General features: G+C 40.8%; 1 protein-coding gene across 3 annotated transcripts in view; it reads left to right on the forward strand.

The window, feature by feature from the left end:
- Nucleotides 1–22,167, forward strand: part of rbfox1 (RNA binding fox-1 homolog 1) — a 276,075-nt gene that overhangs the window by 173,399 nt on the left and 80,509 nt on the right. The window lies entirely within an intron of this gene.

A 22,167-nucleotide genomic window follows, 5' to 3' on the forward strand; every position in this document is an offset into this window, starting at 1 on the left:
TTTGTCTGTTTATTCTTCCTGTATTTATTTACCTTTATTTTCACCCATGGTATTTATTTCTGCCTGTCTTAAATTTTGTATGCATTTCTGCCTCATTATGCAAATGAGGAGGGGCTGTGTCTCAAGGGGTCATCTTCTCTGCTATTGGTGGACCAGTCAGACAGGAGAGCTCCTACTCTGCCTGCAGACATCAACGATCTTGCCCTCACACAGTCAGATGGCTTCCTTCAGTGCGCTGAGGTGTTTAACAACTCTGAAGACAATACTACCAGCAATGTCTTCCTTCTCTTTTCACGTAGAAGCACCGACAGACAGTGCTTTCAGTTTGCTGCATGCATGGACACAGAACTGCGTATAGGGAGAAGCACACGGTCAGCTGGCTGCAGCTAAATCTGGAGTGCACTCGTATTCAATTCTGTATGGTAAATTCAGTTTTAACGGAGCAGAGCGAGCTGACAGGCAGAGTTAGAGACTTTTTCTGTCTGTTTCTCTCTTTACAAAGACGCATGTTGCAGTCAGAGTCTTCTCTGAGATGCGAGCACGACATACAACACAATTTATCAAATTACACAACGGATATACAGTATGAAAATAAGATTGATTGGATTATACTCACAGGAAGTATAAAACCTCTTACATGGGTCTATTAAAAGTAAAGTAACACAAAAATGTCAGGGAAATTACTTTACTTAGATTTAAGTACTGCAGTTGTACATTTGAAATACCTTCCTACCTTTCTGATAGGAAGCCTTCTTGAGGTGGTATAAAACATTTCTTCTTATATTCTGATTTGAGTTGTGGACAACTATGACCACATGAATTAAAAAACATTTCACTGCCCAAGTCAGCTATAACACAAGTCTTGTCATCAGACTACATGCTGTACAGTATTTGTGGACAGATTTTGTCCCAGGATTTCTTATGCATTTCTTCTTCTTCGTTGCATGATTTAGAATAATAAGGTGAGAAATGGGTCTATTCTGAGTTCATCCTGCACTGCAGCAGCTAATAAAGTCCATTTAATCCCAAAACGCTTTTCTTTTAGGCAGGCTGGAGCAGAAAACAACTCACCTTTCTCAAGTTGTACAGTAATGTCACATGTGTATGAAGGTGGATCAAACAAGCTAATCTTAAATGTCAAAGTAGAGAGGAGCCTAGTAGGCCTATTTATTTTCATTCATTACACAATATGAATAAGCTATGCAGACAGTTGTAAAGAAATCTTTTTCTTCTGTTCTCTACTTGTTATAGTTACACAGTATTAGGGGTGTGGGCTGTATTAAAAGTATCCACTGTTCTCCCATGCTCTAACACACAGTAACGATGAAATGTGTGCTGTTCTCACATTCTTCCTCTGTATGTACACATAAACAACAAGGCAGGGAAATATAAAAGGAATTTATTTTATTGTTTGGGTACATTATTGTTCAGTGTACATGTTCACATCTGAAACAAACTTTACGTGCTTGATAACTCTCCCACCCCGCAGACATCTACACGTCAATACCGATTTATATTCATAGCGGCAAGTGCTATGTAGCTCCACATAGGGGACACAGGAAGTGACATATAGCACATTCATGCGGCGTCGGAACCGCGTAGGAAATTCACAGCCGCACCGGCAGAGCTCCAGAATGTGCAACTCGGCCGGCTCACGCGCGGACGCGCTTACAAGTGCGAGGGCCCGCCCAACGCTGCTTGCAGCTTTAATTTTTTTTTTTTTTTTTTTTTTTTTTTTCTGCAAAGTAGGCCCAAATGACATGGCCTAAACATCTCGAAAACTCACCAAAATTTGCAAACATGTCAGAACCGGTGAAAAATTTCGTATTCTACAAGTTTCGCACATGGGCGTGCAAAATGACTCGCTAGCGCCACCTAGAAAATTGGAAAAATTAGCCCCTCGTTCACGTTCAACCTACATGTACGAAATTTTCTGGGGACATGTATCGTATCAAGACGCACAAAAAAGCCTCAAGAACCCATAGCCTAAAGTCAACAGGAAGTCGGCCATTTTGAATTTTACGGCCATTTTTGGATGATTTACACACTTCGTACTTTAACGAACTCCTCCTAGGGATTTAGTCGGATCGACGTCAAATTTCTGCTGTGCCTTCTAAAGGCATTGACGATGAAAAGTTGTGCTATTTGCGCGTTTTCGTCAATGGGCGTGTCCGTGGCGTCGATGATTCGCATGAAACAGGAAGTTGTTGTAACTTCAGTGTACATGCTCACATCTGGACCAAACTGTACATGTAGGATGAGAGTCCCGCCCTGAACACATGTACATGCCGACATTCACCCACAGTCATAGCGCCACCTGCTGGCAACAGAAAGTGACCTTTAACGAAGCAGCCCCCGCCGCACGTTTCACCTACGTGCACGAATTTTCTGTGGTACGTGTATCTTGTCCAGACGCACAAAAAAGTCTCTTGGAGCCATAGCCTAAACCCAACAGGAAGTCGGCCATTTTGAATTTTACGTCAAATTTTGGATGATTTACACACTTCGTACTTTAACGAACTCCTCCTAGGGATTTAGTCCGACCGACCTCAAATTTTGCTGTGCCTTCTAAAGGCATTGAAGATGAAAAGTTGTGCTATTTGCAAGTTTTCGTCAATGGGCGTGTCCGTGGCGTGGCGTCAAAGATCACTCTTCGCCATGACACGGAAGTTGTCGTAACTTCAGTGTACATGCTCACATCTGGACCAAACTGTACATGTAGGATGAGAGTCCCGCCCTGAACACATGTACATGCTGACATTCACCCACAGTCATAGCGCCACCTGCTGGCAACAGGAAGTGACTTTTAACGAAGCAGCCCCCGCCGCACGTTTCACCTACGTGCACGAATTTTCTGTGGTACGTGTATCTTGTCCAGACGCACAAAAAAGTCTCTTGGAGCCATAGCCTAAACCAACAGGAAGTCGGCCATTTTGAATTTTACGTCAAATTTTGGATGATTTACACACTTCGTACTTTAACGAACTCCTCCTAGGGATTTAGTCCGACCGACCTCAAATTTTGCTGTGCCTTCTAAAGGCATTGAAGATGAAAAGTTGTGCTATTTGCAAGTTTTCGTCAATGGGCGTGTCCGTGGCGTGGCGTCAAAGATCAACTCTTCGCCATGACACGGAAGTTGTCGTAACTTCAGTGTACATGCTCACATCTGGACCAAACTGTACATGTAGGATGAGAGTCCCGCCCTGAACACATGTACATGCTGACATTCACCCACAGTCATAGCGCCACCTGCTGGCAACAGGAAGTGACTTTTAACGAAGCAGCCCCCGCCGCACGTTTCACCTACGTGCACGAATTTTCTGTGGTACGTGTATCTTGTCCAGACGCACAAAAAAGCCTCTTGGAGCGATGCCCTAAAATCAACAGGAAGTCGGCCATTTTGAATTTTACGTCAAATTTTGGATGATTTACACACTTCGTACTTTAACGAACTCCTCCTAGGGATTTAGTCCGACCGACTTCAAATTTGTGCTGTGCCTTCTAAAGGCATTGAAGATGAAAAGTTGTGCTATTTGCGAGTTTTCGTCAATGGGTGTGTCCGTGGCGTGGCGTCAGAGATCAAGTCTTCGCCATGACACAGGAAGTTGTTGTAACTTCAGTGTACATGCTCACATCTGAACCAAACTTTACGTGCTTGATAACTCTCCCACCCCGCTATGGAGGACCGATCCTGACACAGTCAGAAATAAATACAGAAATAAATAAATGCTCAATAAATAAATAAGCATCCAATTAAATACACAAAAAAATAAGTAAATAAATAAATGTGGTAGTAATTAAATTATACAAGGAGACATAAATGTATATATTTTAATTAGTGCCTTTACTTATTCACCTTTGTTATAATTACCTTATTTTTATTCAACTTTATTTATTACTAATTTTTTTAATGTATTTATTTATGTGTGTGTTTTAATATTTTTGTCTGTTTTATTCTTCCTTTGTATTTTTACCTTATTTATTTTCACCCATGGTATTTATTTCTGCCTGTCTTTTTAAATTTTTGTATGCATTTCTGCCTCATTATGCAAATGAGGAGGGGCTGTGTCTCAAGGGGTCATCTTCTCTGCTATTGGTGGACCAGTCAGACAGGAGAGCTCCTACTCTGCCTGCAGACATCAACGATCTTGCCCCTCACACAGTCAGATGGCTTCCTTCAGTGCGCTGAGGTGTTTAACAACTCTGAAGACAATACTACCAGCAATGTCTTCCTTCTCTTTTCACGTAGACGCTCCGACAGACAGTGCTTTCAGTTTGCTGCATGCATGGACACAGAACTGCGGTATAGGGAGAAGCACACGGTCAGCTGGCTGCAGCTAAATCTGGAGTGCACTCGTATTCAATTCTGTATGGTAAATTCAGTTTTAACGGAGCAGAGCGAGCTGACAGGCAGAGTTAGAGACTTTTTCTGTCCTTTCTCTCTTTACAAAGACGCATGTTGCAGTCAGAGTCTTCTCTGAGAGGGCAATGAAGTCTCAGTAGTACCCATGCGAGCACCACATACAACACAATTTATCAAATTACACAACGGATATACAGTATGAAAATAAATTGATTGGATTATACTCACAGGAAGTATAAAACCTGTTACATGCGTAACACAGTAATGTCAGGGAAATTACTTTACTTAGATTAAGTACTGCAGTTGTACATTTGAAATACCTTCCTACCTTTCTGATAGGAAGCCTTCTTGAGGTGGTATAAAACATTTCTTCTTATATTCTGATTTGAGTTGTGGACAACTATGACCACATGAATTAAAAAAATTAAACATTTCACTGCCCAAGTCAGCTATAACACAAGTCTTGTTCATCAGACTACATGCTGTGGACAGATTTTGTCCCAGGATTTATTATGCATTTCTTCTTCTTCGTTGCATGATTTAGAATAATAAGGTGAGAAATGGGTCTATTCTGAGTTCATCCTGCACTGCAGCAGCTAATAAAGTCCATTTAATCCCAAAAACGCTTTTCTTTTAGGCAGGCTGGAGCAGAAAACAACTCACCTTTCTCAAGTTGTACAGTAATGTCACATGTGTATGAAGGTGGATCAAACAGCTAATCTTAAATGTCAAAGTAGAGAGGAGCCTAGTAGGCCTATTTATTTTCATTCATTACACAATATGAATAAGCTATGCAGACAGTTGTAAAGAAAGAACATCTTTTTCTTCTGTTCTCTACTTGTTATAGTTACACAGTATTAGGGGTGTGGGCTGTATTAAAAGTATCCACTGTTCTCCCATGCTCTAACACACAGTAACGATGAAATGTGTGCTGTTCTCACATTCTTCCTCTGTATGTACACATAAACAACAAGGCAGGGAAATATAAAAGGAATTTATTTTATTGTTTGGGTACATTATTGTTCAGTGTACATGCTCACATCTGAAACAAACTTTACGTGCTTGATAACTCTCCCACCCCGCAGACATCTACACATCAATACCGATTTATATTCATAGCGGCAAGTGCTATGTAGCTCCACATAGGGGACACAGGAAGTGACATATAACACCTTCATGCGGCGTCGGAACCGCGTAGAAATTCACAGCCGCACCGGCAGAGCTCCAGAATATGCAACTCGGCCGGCTCACACGCGGACGCGCTTATAAGTGCGAGGGCCCAACGCTGCTTGCAGCTTTAATTAGGGCCCGAGCACGACCGTGCGAGGTCCCTATTGAATTGCTCGGATTATTTTATTTTTTTTTTTTTTTTTTTTTTTTTTTCTGCAAAGTAGGCCCAAATGACATGGCCTAAACATACTCGAAAACTCACCAAAATTTGCAAACATGTCAGAACCGGTGAAAAATTTCGTATTCTACAAGTTTCGCACATGGGCGTGGCAAAATGACTCGCTAGCGCCACCTAGAAAATTGGAAATGATTAGCCCCTCGTTCACGTTCAACCTACATGTACGAAATTTTCTGGGGACATGTATCGTATCAAGACGCACAAAAAAGCCTCAAGAACCCATAGCCTAAAGTCAACAGGAAGTCGGCCATTTTGAATTTTATGGCCATTTTTGGATGATTTACACACTTCGTACTTTAACGAACTCCTCCTAGGGATTTAGTCGGATCGACGTCAAATTTCTGCTGTGCCTTCTAAAGGCATTGACGATGAAAAGTTGTGCTATTTGCGCGTTTTCGTCAATGGGCGTGTCCGTGGCGTCGATGATTCGCAATGAAACAGGAAGTTGTTGTAACTTCAGTGTACATGCTCACATCTGGACCAAACTGTACATGTAGGATGAGAGTCCCGCCCTGAACACATGTACATGCCGACATTCACCCACAGTCATAGCGCCACCTGCTGGCAACAGAAAGTGACCTTTAACGAAGCAGCCCCCGCCGCACGTTTCACCTACGTGCACGAATTTTCTGTGGTACGTGTATCTTGTCCAGACGCACAAAAAAGTCTCTTGGAGCCATAGCCTAAACCCAACAGGAAGTCGGCCATTTTGAATTTTACGTCAAATTTTGGATGATTTACACACTTCGTACTTTAACGAACTCCTCCTAGGGATTTAGTCCGACCGACCTCAAATTTGTGCTGTGCCTTCTAAAGGCATTGAAGATGAAAAGTTGTGCTATTTGCAAGTTTTCGTCAATGGGCGTGTCCGTGGCGTGGCGTCAAAGATCAGCTCTTCGCCATGACACGGAAGTTGTCGTAACTTCAGTGTACATGCTCACATCTGGACCAAACTGTACATGTAGGATGAGAGTCCCGCCCTGAACACATGTACATGCTGACATTCACCCACAGTCATAGCGCCACCTGCTGGCAACAGGAAGTGACTTTTAACGAAGCAGCCCCCGCCGCACGTTTTACCTACGTGCACGAATTTTCTGTGGTACGTGTATCTTGTCCAGACGCACAAAAAAGTCTCTTGGAGCCATAGCCTAAACCCAACAGGAAGTCGGCCATTTTGAATTTTACGTCAAATTTTGGATGATTTACACACTTCGTACTTTAACGAACTCCTCCTAGGGATTTAGTCCGACCGACCTCAAATTTGTGCTGTGCCTTCTAAAGGCATTGAAGATGAAAAGTTGTGCTATTTGCAAGTTTTCGTCAATGGGCGTGTCCGTGGCGTGGCGTCAAAGATCACTCTTCGCCATGACACGGAAGTTGTCGTAACTTCAGTGTACATGCTCACATCTGGACCAAACTGTACATGTAGGATGAGAGTCCCGCCCTGAACACATGTACATGCTGACATTCACAGACAGTCATAGCGCCACCTGCTGGCAACAGGAAGTGACTTTTAACGAAGCAGCCCCCGCCGCACGTTTTACCTACGTGCACGAATTTTCTGTGGTACGTGTATCTTGTCCAGACGCACAAAAAAGCCTCTTGGAGCGATGCCCTAAAATCAACAGGAAGTCGGCCATTTTGAATTTTACGTCAAATTTTGGATGATTTACACACTTCGTACTTTAACGAACTCCTCCTAGGGATTTAGTCCGACCGACTTCAAATTTGTGCTGTGCCTTCTAAAGGCATTGAAGATGAAAAGTTGTGCTATTTGCGAGTTTTCGTCAATGGGTGTGTCCGTGGCGTGGCGTCAGAGATCAAGTCTTCGCCATGACACAGGAAGTTGTTGTAACTTCAGTGTACATGCTCACATCTGAACCAAACTTTACGTGCTTGATAACTCTCCCACCCCGTTATGGAGGACCGATCCTGACACAGTCAGAAATAAATACAGAAATAAATAAATGCTCAATAAATAAATAAGCATCCAATTAAATACACAAAAAAATAAAGTAAATAAATAAATGTAGGTAGTAATTAAATTATACAAGGAGACATAAATGTATATATTTTAATTAGTGCCTTTACTTATTCACCTTTGTTATAATTACCTTATTTGTTTATTCAACTTTATTTATTACTAATTTTTTTAATGTATTTATTTATGTGTGTGTTTTAATATTTTTGTCTGTTTTATTCTTCCTTTGTATTTATTTACCTTATTTATTTTCACCCATGGTATTTATTTCTGCCTGTCTTTTTAAATTTTGTATGCATTTCTGCCTCATTATGCAAATGAGGAGGGGCTGTGTCTCAAGGGGTCATCTTCTCTGCTATTGGTGGACCAGTCAGACAGGAGAGCTCCTACTCTGCCTGCAGACATCAACGATCTTGCCCCTCACACAGTCAGATGGCTTCCTTCAGTGCGCTGAGGTGTTTAACAACTCTGAAGACAATACTACCAGCAATGTCTTCCTTCTCTTTTCACGTAGACGCTCCGACAGACAGTGCTTTCAGTTTGCTGCATGCATGGACACAGAACTGCGGTATAGGGAGAAGCACACGGTCAGCTGGCTGCAGCTAAATCTGGAGTGCACTCGTATTCAATTCTGTATGGTAAATTCAGTTTTAACGGAGCAGAGCGAGCTGACAGGCAGAGTTAGAGACTTTTTCTGTCCGTTTCTCTCTTTACAAAGACGCATGTTGCAGTCAGAGTCTTCTCTGCATGAGTCTGACGATGCGAGCACATACAACACAATTTATCAAATTACACAACGGATATACAGTATGAAAATAAGATTGATTGGATTATACTCACAGGAAGTATAAAACCTGTTACATGCGTAACACAGTAATGTCAGGGAAATTACTTTACTTAGATTTAAGTACTGCAGTTGTACATTTGAAATACCTTCCTACCTTTCTGATAGGAAGCCTTCTTGAGGTGGTATAAAACATTTCTTCTTATATTCTGATTTGAGTTGTGGACAACTATGACCACATGAATTAAAAAATTAAACATTTCACTGCCCAAGTCAGCTATAACACAAGTCTTGTTCATCAGACTACATGCTGTGGACAGATTTTGTCCCAGGATTTATTATGCATTTCTTCTTCTTCGTTGCATGATTTAGAATAATAAGGTGAGAAATGGGTCTGTTCTGAGTTCATCCTGCACTGCAGCAGCTAATAAAGTCCATTTAATCCCAAAAACGCTTTTCTTTTAGGCAGGCTGGAGCAGAAAACAACTCACCTTTCTCAAGTTGTACAGTAATGTCACATGTGTATGAAGGTGGATCAAACAAGCTAATCTTAAATGTCAAAGTAGAGAGGAGCCTAGTAGGCCTATTTATTTTCATTCATTACACAATATGAATAAGCTATGCAGACAGTTGTAAAGAAAGAACATCTTTTTCTTCTGTTCTCTACTTGTTATAGTTACACAGTATTAGGGGTGTGGGCTGTATTAAAAGTATCCACTGTTCTCCCATGCTCTAACACACAGTAACGATGAAATGTGTGCTGTTCTCACATTCTTCCTCTGTATGTACACATAAACAACAAGGCAGGGAAATATAAAAGGAATTTATTTTATTGTTTGGGTACATTATTGTTCAGTGTACATGCTCACATCTGAAACAAACTTTACGTGCTTGATAACTCTCCCACCCGCAGACATCTACACGTCAATACCGATTTATATTCATAGCGGCAAGTGCTATGTAGCTCCACACAGGGGACACAGGAAGTGACATATAACACCTTCATGCGGCGTCATAACCGCGTAGCAAATTCACAGCCGCACCGGCAGAGCTCCAGAATATGCAACTCGGCCGGCTCACACGCGGACGCGCTTATAAGTGCGAGGGCCCGCCCAACGCTGCTTGCAGCTTTAATTTTTTTTTTTTTTTTTTTCTGCAAAGTAGGCTCAACTGACATGGCCTAAACATTCTCGAAAACTCACCAAAATTTGCAAACATGTCAGAACCGGTGAAAAATTTCGTATTCTACAAGTTTCGCACATGGGCGTTGCAAAATGACTCGCTAGCGCCACCTAGAAAATTGGAAAAATTAGCCCCTCGTTCACGTTCAACCTACATCTACGAAATTTTCTGGGGACATGTATCATGTCAAGACGCACAAAAAAGCCTCAAGAACCCATAGCCTAAAGTCAACAGGAAGTCGGCCATTTTGAATTTTATGGCCATTTTTGGATGATTTACATACTTCGTACTTTAACGAACTCCTCCTAGGGATTTAGTCGGATCGACGTCAAATTTCTGCTGCGCCTTCTAAAGGCATTGAAGATGAAAAGTTGTGCTATTTGCGCGTTTTCGTCAATGGGCGTGTCCGTGGCGTCGATGATTCGCAATGAAACAGGAAGTTGTTGTAACTTCAGTGTACATGCTCACATCTGGACCAAACTGTACATGTAGGATGAGAGTCCCGCCCTGAACACATGTACATGCCGACATTCACCCACAGTCATAGCGCCACCTGCTGGCAACAGAAAGTGACCTTTAACGAAGCAGCCCCCGCCGCACGTTTCACCTACGTGCACGAATTTTCTGTGGTACGTGTATCTTGTCCAGACGCACAAAAAAGCCTCTTGGAGCCATAGCCTAAAATCAACAGGAAGTCGGCCATTTTGAATTTTACGTCAAATTTTGGATGATTTACACACTTCGTACTTTAACGAACTCCTCCTAGGGATTTAGTCCGACCGACCTCAAATTTGTGCTGTGCCTTCTAAAGGCATTGAAGATGAAAAGTTGTGCTATTTGCAAGTTTTCGTCAATGGGCGTGTCCGTGGCGTGGCGTCAAAGATCAACTCTTCGCCATGACACGGAAGTTGTTGTAACTTCAGTGTACATGCTCACATCTGGACCAAACTGTACATGTAGGATGAGAGTCCCGCCCTGAACACATGTACATGCTGACATTCACCCACAGTCATAGCGCCACCTGCTGGCAACAGGAAGTGACTTTAACAAAGCAGCCCCCGCCGCACGTTTCACCTACGTGCACGAATTTTCTGTGGTACGTGTATCTTGTCCAGACGCACAAAAAAGCCTCTTGGAGCGATGCCCTAAAATCAACAGGAAGTCGGCCATTTTGAATTTTACGTCAAATTTTGGATGATTTACACACTTCGTACTTTAACGAACTCCTCCTAGGGATTTAGTCCGACCGACTTCAAATTTGTGCTGTGCCTTCTAAAGGCATTGAAGATGAAAAGTTGTGCTATTTGCAAGTTTTCGTCAATGGGCGTGTCCGTGGCGTGGCGTCAGAGATCAAGTCTTCGCCATGACACAGGAAGTTGTTGTAACTTCAGTGTACATGCTCACATCTTAACCAAACTTTACGTGCTTGATAACTCTCCCACCCCGTTATGGAGGACCGATCCTGACACAGCCAGAAATAAATACAGAAATAAATAAATGCTCAATAAATAAATAAGCATCCAATTAAATACACAAAAAAATAAAGTAAATAAATAAATGTAGGTAGTAATTAAATTATACAAGGAGACATAAATGTTTATATTTTAATTAGTGCCTTTACTTATTCACCTTTGTTATAATTACCTTATTTGTTTATTCAACTTTATTTATTACTAATTTTTTAATGTATTTATTTATGTGTGTGTTTTAATATTTTTGTCTGTTTTATTCTTCCTTTGTATTTATTTACCTTATTTATTTTCACCCATGGTATTTATTTCTGCCTGTCTTTTTTAAATTTTTGTATGCATTTCTGCCTCATTATGCAAATGAGGAGGGGCTGTGTCTCAAGGGGTCATCTTCTCTGCTATTGGTGGACCAGTCAGACAGGAGAGCTTACTCTGCCTGCAGACATCAACGATCTTGCCCCTCACACAGTCAGATGGCTTCCTTCAGTGCACTGAGGTGTTTAACAACTCTGAAGACAATACTACCAGCAATGTCTTCCTTCTCTTTTCATGTAGACGCTCCGACAGACAGTGCTTTCAGTTTGCTGCATGCATGGACACAGAACTGCGGTATAGAGAGAAGCACACGGTCAGCTGGCTGCAGCTAAATCTGGAGTGCACTCGTATTCAATTCTGTATGGTAAATTCAGTTTTAATGGAGCAGAGCGAGCTGACAGGCAGAGTTAGAGACTTTTTCTGTCCGTTTCTCTCTTTACAAAGACGCATGTTGCAGTCAGAGTCTTCTCTGAAGAGGGCAATGAAGTCTCAGTAGTACCCGATGCGAGCACCACATACAACACAATTTATCAAATTACACAACGGATATACAGTATGAAAATAAGACTGATTGGATTATACTCACAGGAAGTATAAAACCTGTTACATGCGTAACACTGTAATGTCAGGGAAATTACTTTACTTAGAATTAAGTACTGCAGTTGTACATTTGAAATACCTTCCTAACTTTCTGATAGGAAGCCTTCTTGAGGTGGTATAAAACATTTCTTCTTATATTCTGACTTGAGTTGTGGACAACTATGACCACATGAATTAAAAAATTAAACATTTCACTGCCCAAGTCAGCTATAACACAAGTCTTGTTCATCAGACTACATGCTGTGGACAGATTTTGTCCCAGGATTTATTATGCATTTCTTCTTCTTCGTTGCATGATTTAGAATAATAAGGTGAGAAATGGGTCTGTTCTGAGTTCATCCTGCACTGCAGCAGCTATTAAAGTCCATTTAATCCCAAAAACGCTTTTCTTTTAGGCAGGCTGGAGCAGAAAACAACTCACCTTTCTCAAGTTGTACAGTAATGTCACATGTGTATGAAGGTGGATCAAACCAGCTAATCTTAAATGTCAAAGTAGAGAGGAGCCTAGTAGGCCTATTTATTTTCATTCATTATACAATATGAATAAGCTATGCAGACAGTTGTAAAGAAAGAACATCTTTTTCTTCTGTTCTCTACTTGTTATAGTTACACAGTATTAGGGGTGTGGGCTGTTTTAAAAGTATCCACAGTTCTCACATGCTCTAACACACAGTAACGATGAAATGTGTGCTGTTCTCACATTCTTCCTCTGTATCTACACATAAACAACAAGGCAGGAAAATATAAAAGGAATTTATTTTATTGTTTGGGTACATTATTGTTCAGTGTACATGCTCACATCTGAAACAAACTTTACGTGCTTGATAACTCTCCCACCCCGCAGACATCTACACACCAATACCGATTTATATTCATAGCGGCAAGTGCTATGTAGCTCCACATAGGGGACACAGGAAGTGACATATAGCACCTTCATGCGGCGTCGGAACCGCGTAGGAAATTCACAGCCGCACCGGCAGAGCTCCAGAATGTGCAACTCGGCCGGCTCACGCGCGGACGCGCTACAAGTGCGAGGGCCCGCCCAACGCTGCTTGCAGCTTTAATATTTTATGTATATTTTGTGGGAATGTTTGCTATAGATTTTTGTTGTATGCTAATGGGTGTGTGTTGGAATGCATTCATATGGTGCTAATGATGCTAAGTTAATTGTAGCTATTTCATTTGTATTTCTGTTTACTCCATGAAGAAATGTGTACTAATTAAAAGGAGCTTGGATGTTACATCCTGACTTCCGCATTATTTCAAGTGGAGTTAGGCTACTGCTAAATTGTGTAGCACACACACAAGGAGAGCAGGATACCTTTTAAAATTCAGGTTTAGTTGTTCTAACAATGTTACTCAATCCAGTAACTGTCAGGATCGCTGGGTGCGCAAAGCAGGAGAGAGCCCAAACGCATGACACTGTGAGCTGAGATTGAGTTCCAGGGTTTATTAATCCCAAGCATGACAAACAGAACTCACGGGTACAGGAAACTGGTAACATCCAAGAGCAGCAACTTCATACAACAGGGCATACATGCGACAATGACCGGACAAAGACTAGACGGAAACACACACACACACACACACACGGACTAACGAGCAGGGCGGGAGCAACACAGGTGACAGACATGAGGCTAACGAGGCTGGCAGAGAGACAGCAGAGGGGAGAACAGAGAGAGGCAGGCAGAGGCAACTGGGCAACAGAGAGGCAGGCAGGCAGAGACAGCAAAGGGGAACAAAGAGGCAGACAAGCAGAGTGATAACAGGGGGAACAGACGGAACACTTGACAGGCAGACATGGGGCAGAATAAATAACCAACACAGACAGAACACATGTAACAAAATACCGGACAAGGATCTAACTTCAGACAACAACAGAAACCCATGTAAACGGACAAACACTGACCAACTATAACACAGGGATCATAACAGACAAAACCTAAATGAGAACACAGAGTGCCGAGCAGACTAAACCCAAAAGATGCAGAGAAAGAACTAGAATCAAATACTACGACAAGAACTAAAACACAGGACTAGGAACACAGACATGGAACAAAAACCCAGACTCCCCAACAAGACACACAGACAGGACTGAAACCCAGACACGCTCAGGACAAGATCGTGACAGTAACTGCACACTGAGCCACCGCTGGCTGTGCTGGAAAGCAGCCTGCATCACCCTTTCATGCAAGTCTGCAGAAATAATTTCACTTTCTTTTAATGGTGTGTTAAAACCTATTTAGTCTGTGGAACAAATGTAAGATGCACTGCACATCTCTGGATTTTCTAATATATTAATAGAATCTTGTTGTTGCACAGAGCATGACTTTCTTTTGCTATCTTCTCTAATTCTCATTGGTTTAATTTGTTTTACTTTACATTACTTTTAAAAACTCCTCCTGCTTTCTGCCTTAATGTAAATATTCAAACTAACAGTGCATGAGCAGTCTGCATTCAACAAGTCATGCTCATTGGTGTAGTCTGATAAAGACAGACCAAATTATACACACATAAAAAAGACTACTCTTATTTCATATTTCACAGGTGATCTTCCTCAGGCAAACGTGAAGAAGTGAACACACCCGTTTTTAATAGGCAATAAATTAAGAAACATCACAGCATTATCTCCTATTTGTTTGCCAAATCATCATTTAATATTGGAGACACCAAGAGAAGAATTTACATTTTTTTACATCTTCAGTGAAGCGAAAAAAATCTGTGCACATAGTGCTGTATGCTGTATGTCTGAATATAAAACCCCAATACAACATGTCTCAGCAGGACTACGGTTTTGTCCATGAGCAAGGGATTCAGAGAATACCAACAAATTGTCAGTGTTTTCCCATAGTCCTAGATGCACATATTTGGTTGTGATGGGTGTGGGGTTTGGGGGTCTTCCCCCGAGAAAATGTAACTTTTTCCAATGACAAATGTGCAGTTTCACATCAGTTCCATAACTGTGAACAAACAGTTGGAAAAGCTAGAGCAGATAATAAACAACAACCAGAAAGCATTAGGATTAAACTTGATAAAGAATTTGTCTGGGGTAGGACTATAACCAATCGATTTTAAAAAAGTTATTTAGTTTTAGTTTCCATCCTCTCTCCACAGTGATTTTACATTCATGGCACCGCACCCAAGCCATTTTGGGCCTCACCTCCTAAGCCTCATAACGGCAAGGAAACCCTGTTAATATGAACTCATAATCATTATAGATAGGAGTGTTCATGTTTGCCTTTTGTGTCTTAATTTACAGCTTTTCACATTTATCTGTAGAAATTAAATCCAAAAGAAACTCCTCATTAGCTTAAAAGGGACTAGTTTGCATCCTAATTTGCTTTACTAACCTAATCTCTTCCACAGTCGCCACCATCCTTTATTTTCCTAACAACCAGTCTAGAAACTGACAAATAGTTAAGTAACTATTAGGATGTACAGTCTGTGTATAGGACAGAGCTGTAGGCTACACCAGTTTAGTCTAAGATTGTAATGTTATCAATACTTGACAAAGTAGGCAGTAAAGAAATGCAGCAGCGAGAACTACCTATAAATTGAGCTAATGTTACGTTACATAGCAGCCAAAAAACATAACATACTTTCAGCTTTCCTGCTCATCAGACCATTTGAAATAATTCTAGTCACATCCACATCAAATAAAAGACCCATTGTTTTTAATTGTCTACTCAAGTAATTTTTTGTAAATACTTTTGTACTCTTACTAGTTGTTTTGATGAACCCGTTTACTTCTACTTGAGTACAGTTTTTGGCTACTCTACCCACCTCTGGGCTTATACATAGGCAACAAGTATCTGCATTTTTTTTATTTGCTATAAAATATGGGCTCTGTACTAATCTGCAACAACAACAGACAGGAAGTTTGTAAAAATGGCAAGGACACTTTATGAATTATGATGATTATGAATGGCCCAGGCAGGCCAGTCAGATTGTTAAATGAGCAGCACCTGCTTAGCTTATTTTTTACTTGTGACTTAAACAGCATTGGCATTACACAGAAAATTCAAGGTTCCATAAATAAATGTATATTTTTAAACTTTCACTACTTTGTCTGCTTTTAAATGGCTACACTGTCTTGGGAAATTATGTTCATATGTAACTAGTTTGCATTGGCTAACATATTAAGGGAGGCAATGTAATGCTGCCCAGTCCTCGAGAGATTTTTATTAACAGTAACGTTATGAACATCCCTCCTCCCCCCACCCTCAACAGCATAAACATTCAAGGAGAGAAAAAAAAAGGATAAAACAAAATCAATGGTGATCCTGTTTAGAGACATGCCAGCTTCCACAAGTGCCACCATTCAAATTTAATCATTAATTTCAGCCTGGCCACTTTCCGGGAACTACATATAGGTGTCCCAACTTATTTAGTTTCCCTTTGGCAGCATATGTTAGTTTCTGGAGAAATGTGGTTACGAGAAATGACGCCATTTCTCGTAACCACATTCCAGGTGTAGGGACGTCCATACTTTTCCATGTCAATGCAATCACTCTTCTAGCCTGAAGCAAGGATAGATTGATCATAGGTGCATATTTGCGGCTCGGTGCAAAGTGATCAGGGTAAATACCTAATATACAGCTTTGGAACCACCATATTAGTCACATATGAAATCATATAGGTTACATCTTTCCAAAATGGCTGGACTTTTTGGCATTCCCACATGCTGTGCAACAAAGTGGCAACACTATCACTACAGTTAGTACAGCTGTCAGGAATGTTAGGGTTGTAGCGATGTAGTTTTACAGCTGTCACATAAGTTATGAATAGCCACTTGTATTGTATGAGTTTCAATGCTGTTTAAAGTCTTTGTGCCTTTAGACAAGCATTTCTCTACTCATTTTCTGTAACGTTTATTAGTCATAAGTCATCTCTCCATGCATTGAGTCTACAGTGGGAATTGTCCTTTGAATTGGATCGTAACATACCATACAGTACTGACAGCTGACCTCGAGCTTCCTTATTACTTACAATAAACTTCTCTAAAGCTGACATGGGAGGTCTATCCAGGGAGCGAGCTGGTAATTTTATGAAACTCCTTAACTGCAAGTATTTAAACAAATTATTTCTTGGTAAGTCATATTTACAAACCAACTGATCAAAGGTCATTACATTCTCATCTATGTATAGGTCAATTATCTTACATAAATAATTGTTGTTTAAATCCATAATTGTTGTTTAAGTCCATCATCCGCTCTACCAGGTACAAAGTTATCATTACCCCATATTGGGGCAAACTGAGAGAGTTTGGGTGCATCCCTATCCCCTATATAGGCGTGGGCCTCATGCCAAACATGAGTATTTTTTACAAATGGGTTTTTTGTCTACTTCTTAAGTTTTTTTTAAATGAGTAGAATATAAGTATGACTGAAGAGGTAGACCCGATGTTGTAGTACGTTCAATAGTTAGCCACGCTGGAGGATCAGAAGCAGAGAAATAAAACATTGCTGTACGTCGCTGTGCTGCCCAGTAATACCATTGTAAATTAGGGACTTCATCATAGGGAAGATACAATAGAGAGAGCTGCAGTCTTGGACGTCTGTTGCTCCATATAAAATTTGAGAAAAGGTTTCTTAGTTTTCAAAAGAAGGATTGTGAAAGTGGGAGAGGAATTGATTGAATTTACATTTTAAGAACATTAATGCAGCTAACATGGAGATGGGCATAGGCATTCATCTATTCAGCGATTCACTAACAGACTGTACTAAAGGATCATAATTAGAAGCAACAATATTTTCAATTTCTGGAACAATATTGATCCCCAAGTATGCAAACCCCTTTTGAGAAGGTGAGAAAATCGTGGTAATCTGTGGGTTTTGTCTCTCATTCTTATTCAAAAGCAAAATGGTGGATTTGGAGTTATTAACCTTATATCCAGAGAATTTCCCAAAAGATTCTATTACACTAACTAGTATTGGTATAGATGATGCCAGATTGGACAAATAAATAACTAAGACAATAATTTTTAATCCAATTTAGGTTGATTCTGTAACATTTATCCGGATCAGTGTCCTTCAATCGCTCTCATCCTCAGCGTCATACGTGCATCCAGTTCATGTAGTGATTTCGACATTTCTTCTAATTTCATTGTCAGGCCAGTGGTTACTCTCAGCAGCTCACCAGACTGGGCCCCGATGGTGTCAATCCTCCTCTGCACTTCCACAGACCAGTCTGAGATGTTACGAAACGGTTCACCGTTCTGATCAGCCCTTTATTGTAAAACCTTCAGGTTTTCTTTCACTCCATTTAAGCACTCTTTAAGTTCCCCAGACAGCTTTTGGGTAAATTTGCTGGCGGCTGTCTTACCAATTTTACGATATATTAGGGAGATTCCAAGCCCGATAATCAGGAAGCCCACTAACAAAATTCCAATTATCCATAAATCTTCAATGTCCTCCACAGATAAAACATCCAAGCAAACCGCTTGCCAGGTCTCCCACGAGTCGCGAGCGTAGCCTGCAGCGAATGTAGAGAGTTCTTTATACCTAGTTCTTAACAAAAGGAGCTCCTTATGTTTCCTATCATTTTGATATAGGTCTAGCTTTGGAGCTTTAATCTGGGCCTCAAGGTTGATTAGATTTCTATAGTGGGACTTTGATTTATAACTTGTATAGCTTATCATCACACCTCTAATATAAGCTTTAAATGCCTCAGACCAGTTGAACATTCTGTGAACATGAAACAGATCTTGCCTCTTGGCATGGGAACATGTGTAAACTGTTATCAAACAAGGAGATAGAAATGACAAAGAAAAACATCCTCACTAGAGGGACAATTATTCAGAATGAAACACACTGAGCTTCAACGTCATTATTATAAACCAGATGGATTTGTATGTTTTAGTGCCTGGTCATCTTTAAGCAGCCATTCAAGAACAAATCGTTTCCAGTATAGCATTGCATAATTGCACTGGCAGTTAACATTACAGGTTACCGCATTAATAGCTTATCACAGCCTAACAATCATTATGAGGTTGTTTACCTCTGGCCACATGGAAACAGCCGGTGTCGTGATAGCCACAATACAGCAGATTCTGTTCAATCTACTCATTGTCCGGTGTTGATGTGGAAGTAGTATCTCTCTTTATTCTTTGGACAAACTTTTCCGCGTCGAGGCCCGACGTGAATGAATGTCGCTGTCCGTTGTGCGTGACTACCAGGATGGCTGGGTAGAACATGCCATAGCGGAGACCCTTGGATTGTAGCTGTCTTTTCACTGTGTCGAAGAGCTGCTGCTGCTGCTGGTGAATTTCCGCTGAGTAGTCCAGGTAGAATCGGACGCTGTAGTTTCCAAACTGCACTTCTCCTAGTCTTCGGGCTGCTCGCATAACTTTTTATTTTTCTCTATAGTTAAGGAATTTCATAATAACCGCTCTTGGTTTTGTATCCTGGCTAGCAATAAGTTGTCCTATCCTGTGCGCCCTCTTGATGCCGGGAGGGTTGGGAAAGGTGTCCGTGCCAAGAGCTTTTGGTAGCCATCCTTCTAAAAAAGCACACTTCTTGGCCTTTTAAATTGTTGTGACAGCCTCTATTTTCCTGCTCTTCTACTCTCGTTTCCAGCGTGGCACACTTCTCTTTCAGATTTTTAATAGTGTTGTGCATAGCGTCAGATCGTCCTCGGCCCTCCCAATTCTGTCTTCAGTTTCTGTTATCATGTCAGCTTGGCTTTGTAGTTCATTCTTGAGTCCACTTATCCCGGCTAGCATATCTTTGAATTTATCTGAGAAGTTATTTTTCATCAAGTGTATGGCGCTGAGGACCTCAGTGCCGAGCCCATCTGCTGTCACATCTTTAGCCTTTTCCTCTACACTAGCTGCAGACGTGCTAGCATTAGCTTGTGAAGTAGCTGGTGTTTTCGATGTTGCTGAGCTTTGTTGCTGTTTTCTGAGACTCCCCAACCATTGTATTGTCTGGTGTTCTATCATTTCAAGTATATGTGATGTTTAAACTGTTTGCGGTCTCGTGAATAATTAGTTCAATAAGTTAGCTTCGGAGCTTCACCAAGACGCGGCCCACTAGCACCACGCCTTAACCGGAAGTCCCTCTTGAGAGATTTGATTCCAGTGCAAGAAGTTTATATACAGCTTTGACACCAGATCCAGCAGTTCTTGTTAAATGCTTCAGGTTAGTGATGCCTTTGTCTGGTGATGTCATGAGTTTTGTCACCTTACAGACACATACATTTACATTTTGTAGAAACCTGAGTTACAAACTGTGGGACATGGAGTTTGCCATTTACCAGGCAAGGAAGGCCGACCAAAAGATGTTACTGAGTTGCATTGTGGGAAGTGAAGGGGTTTTAGCCATTTTCTGGTCCAGTTTTCGTGCCTAGACTTCTGCAACTCTCTCCTGGCTGGTGTGCCTACATGTGATACGTGTACGTCTTCTGCAGCTCCTCTTCAACCTACTCAAGTTCTCCTACTGGTAGTTGCCTGCCATGCTACAAAAGCCTCAGGTCCATCGTACATCCAGGACATGGTCAAACCAAACACTCCAGCCTGTCCACTAAGTTCCGCTTGAGCCTATTGCTGCTCCCTCACTATGAGGGGATGCTAGCAGGCCTGGCTCAAGACAACAGAGGGCAAACGTTTTCTTCGGAGCCCTCTTTGCCTGCAGCCGAGAACTATATTAACTAAGTACAGTATATAACTATAGAAAAGTATTATTTGTGTCATGAGGACAGCATGTCAACCCTTTGATATTGTACTTTTATTTATGTCATGCAAGGATTATGCCTTGCATACATATACATACATATAAAAGCACAATACAAAAAAACATGCATATTTGTAGTAAACATTAGGAAATATGCTCATTAGAAAATATGCCCGTCACAGCAACATCCTTAAGGCACAAAGTCTTTCTAAACTGTCAACAAAAGATGATAGCATGTTGGTAGAAAAACAACACATTCATACAATTCAAAATAATCTCCCACAAAATATATGATAATTCTTCCACAAATAAACTGAATGGTTAATTTATATATGTCGTTAATTGTATTTGCTGTATTGTAGATGCCTCAGTACTACTGTATGCCACTTGTTTTCTCTTGCAATGACATCTGTTCTTCCCTCTCAGTCTGTGTGCGCGCTGTTATGACCCTGCTCATTAAGGGAGGCAGTAACACGTAATTGGGATTGGAAATGAGGTGGAATGCGACAACTGGACGATTCTGGTTAATGTCAGGTGTTTAATTAACCAGGAGAGTGCGCCTGCACAAGGAAATTTAACAGAAAGAAACTTCACACAAAAGAAAACACAAAATGAAGCAAAAGAGGGTCTTGTCAAAAGACAGTACTTAGCTCTGGGCTCAGAAATACACTACAGAACAAAAGAAGGTCAGCACACATAAGCTTACAGAAATACAATGGACAAAAACAAACTAGCACTTACTCTGCAACTTAGAGGTCTCAAACTAAAGAATGGCCAACTCTTGGTACACTAAATCACACTAGGTGATATACAAAGGTTCCAAAAACACTGACTGAAGCCACTCAGACAGGCAATATTAAGAATACAAACACACAAAATACTCTCTAAACTAACACAAAGTGGTAGCTGTTCATTTGTTATGATGTGTTGAGTGTTTATTATAAAATTGGTTAAGACTACACTTCATCACTTCAAGCTACACTTTTTCTTTCTTTTTTCTTTCTAAAAATTAGACACTTTATTTTAGTTTACTTAAATTTATAATTTATTATTAGAATAGTTATTATTTATTATCCCTCCAGTTTGATGTGAAAACTGACTGACTGAGTAAATATTCTTGAAATATTATTTGATTTGACAGTCCGTTGTTGACTAAAAACATGTTGATACAACTATACGTTATGGTACTGACTGATAACGCAAATTAGTCGTCGCACGCACAGTGACTTGAGACTCCTTCTCAAAAGGACTCGTGAACAATCTTTATTTGGTGCACTTCACCACAGATGACTGTGAAGCTGCAGCTACAACACTATGGTGAGCTCACTTGCAGCTGCTGAGCCATTTGTCAGAACATTTGGCTATTATAACTTCACACAAAGCCCAAACT

This window comes from Micropterus salmoides, unplaced genomic scaffold (genome assembly GCF_014851395.1).
Source record: "Micropterus salmoides isolate LMB-PRFRI ecotype aquatic unplaced genomic scaffold, ASM1485139v1 Ms_hic_scaffold_10, whole genome shotgun sequence".
Classification (NCBI taxonomy): Eukaryota; Metazoa; Chordata; class Actinopteri; order Centrarchiformes; family Centrarchidae; genus Micropterus; species Micropterus salmoides.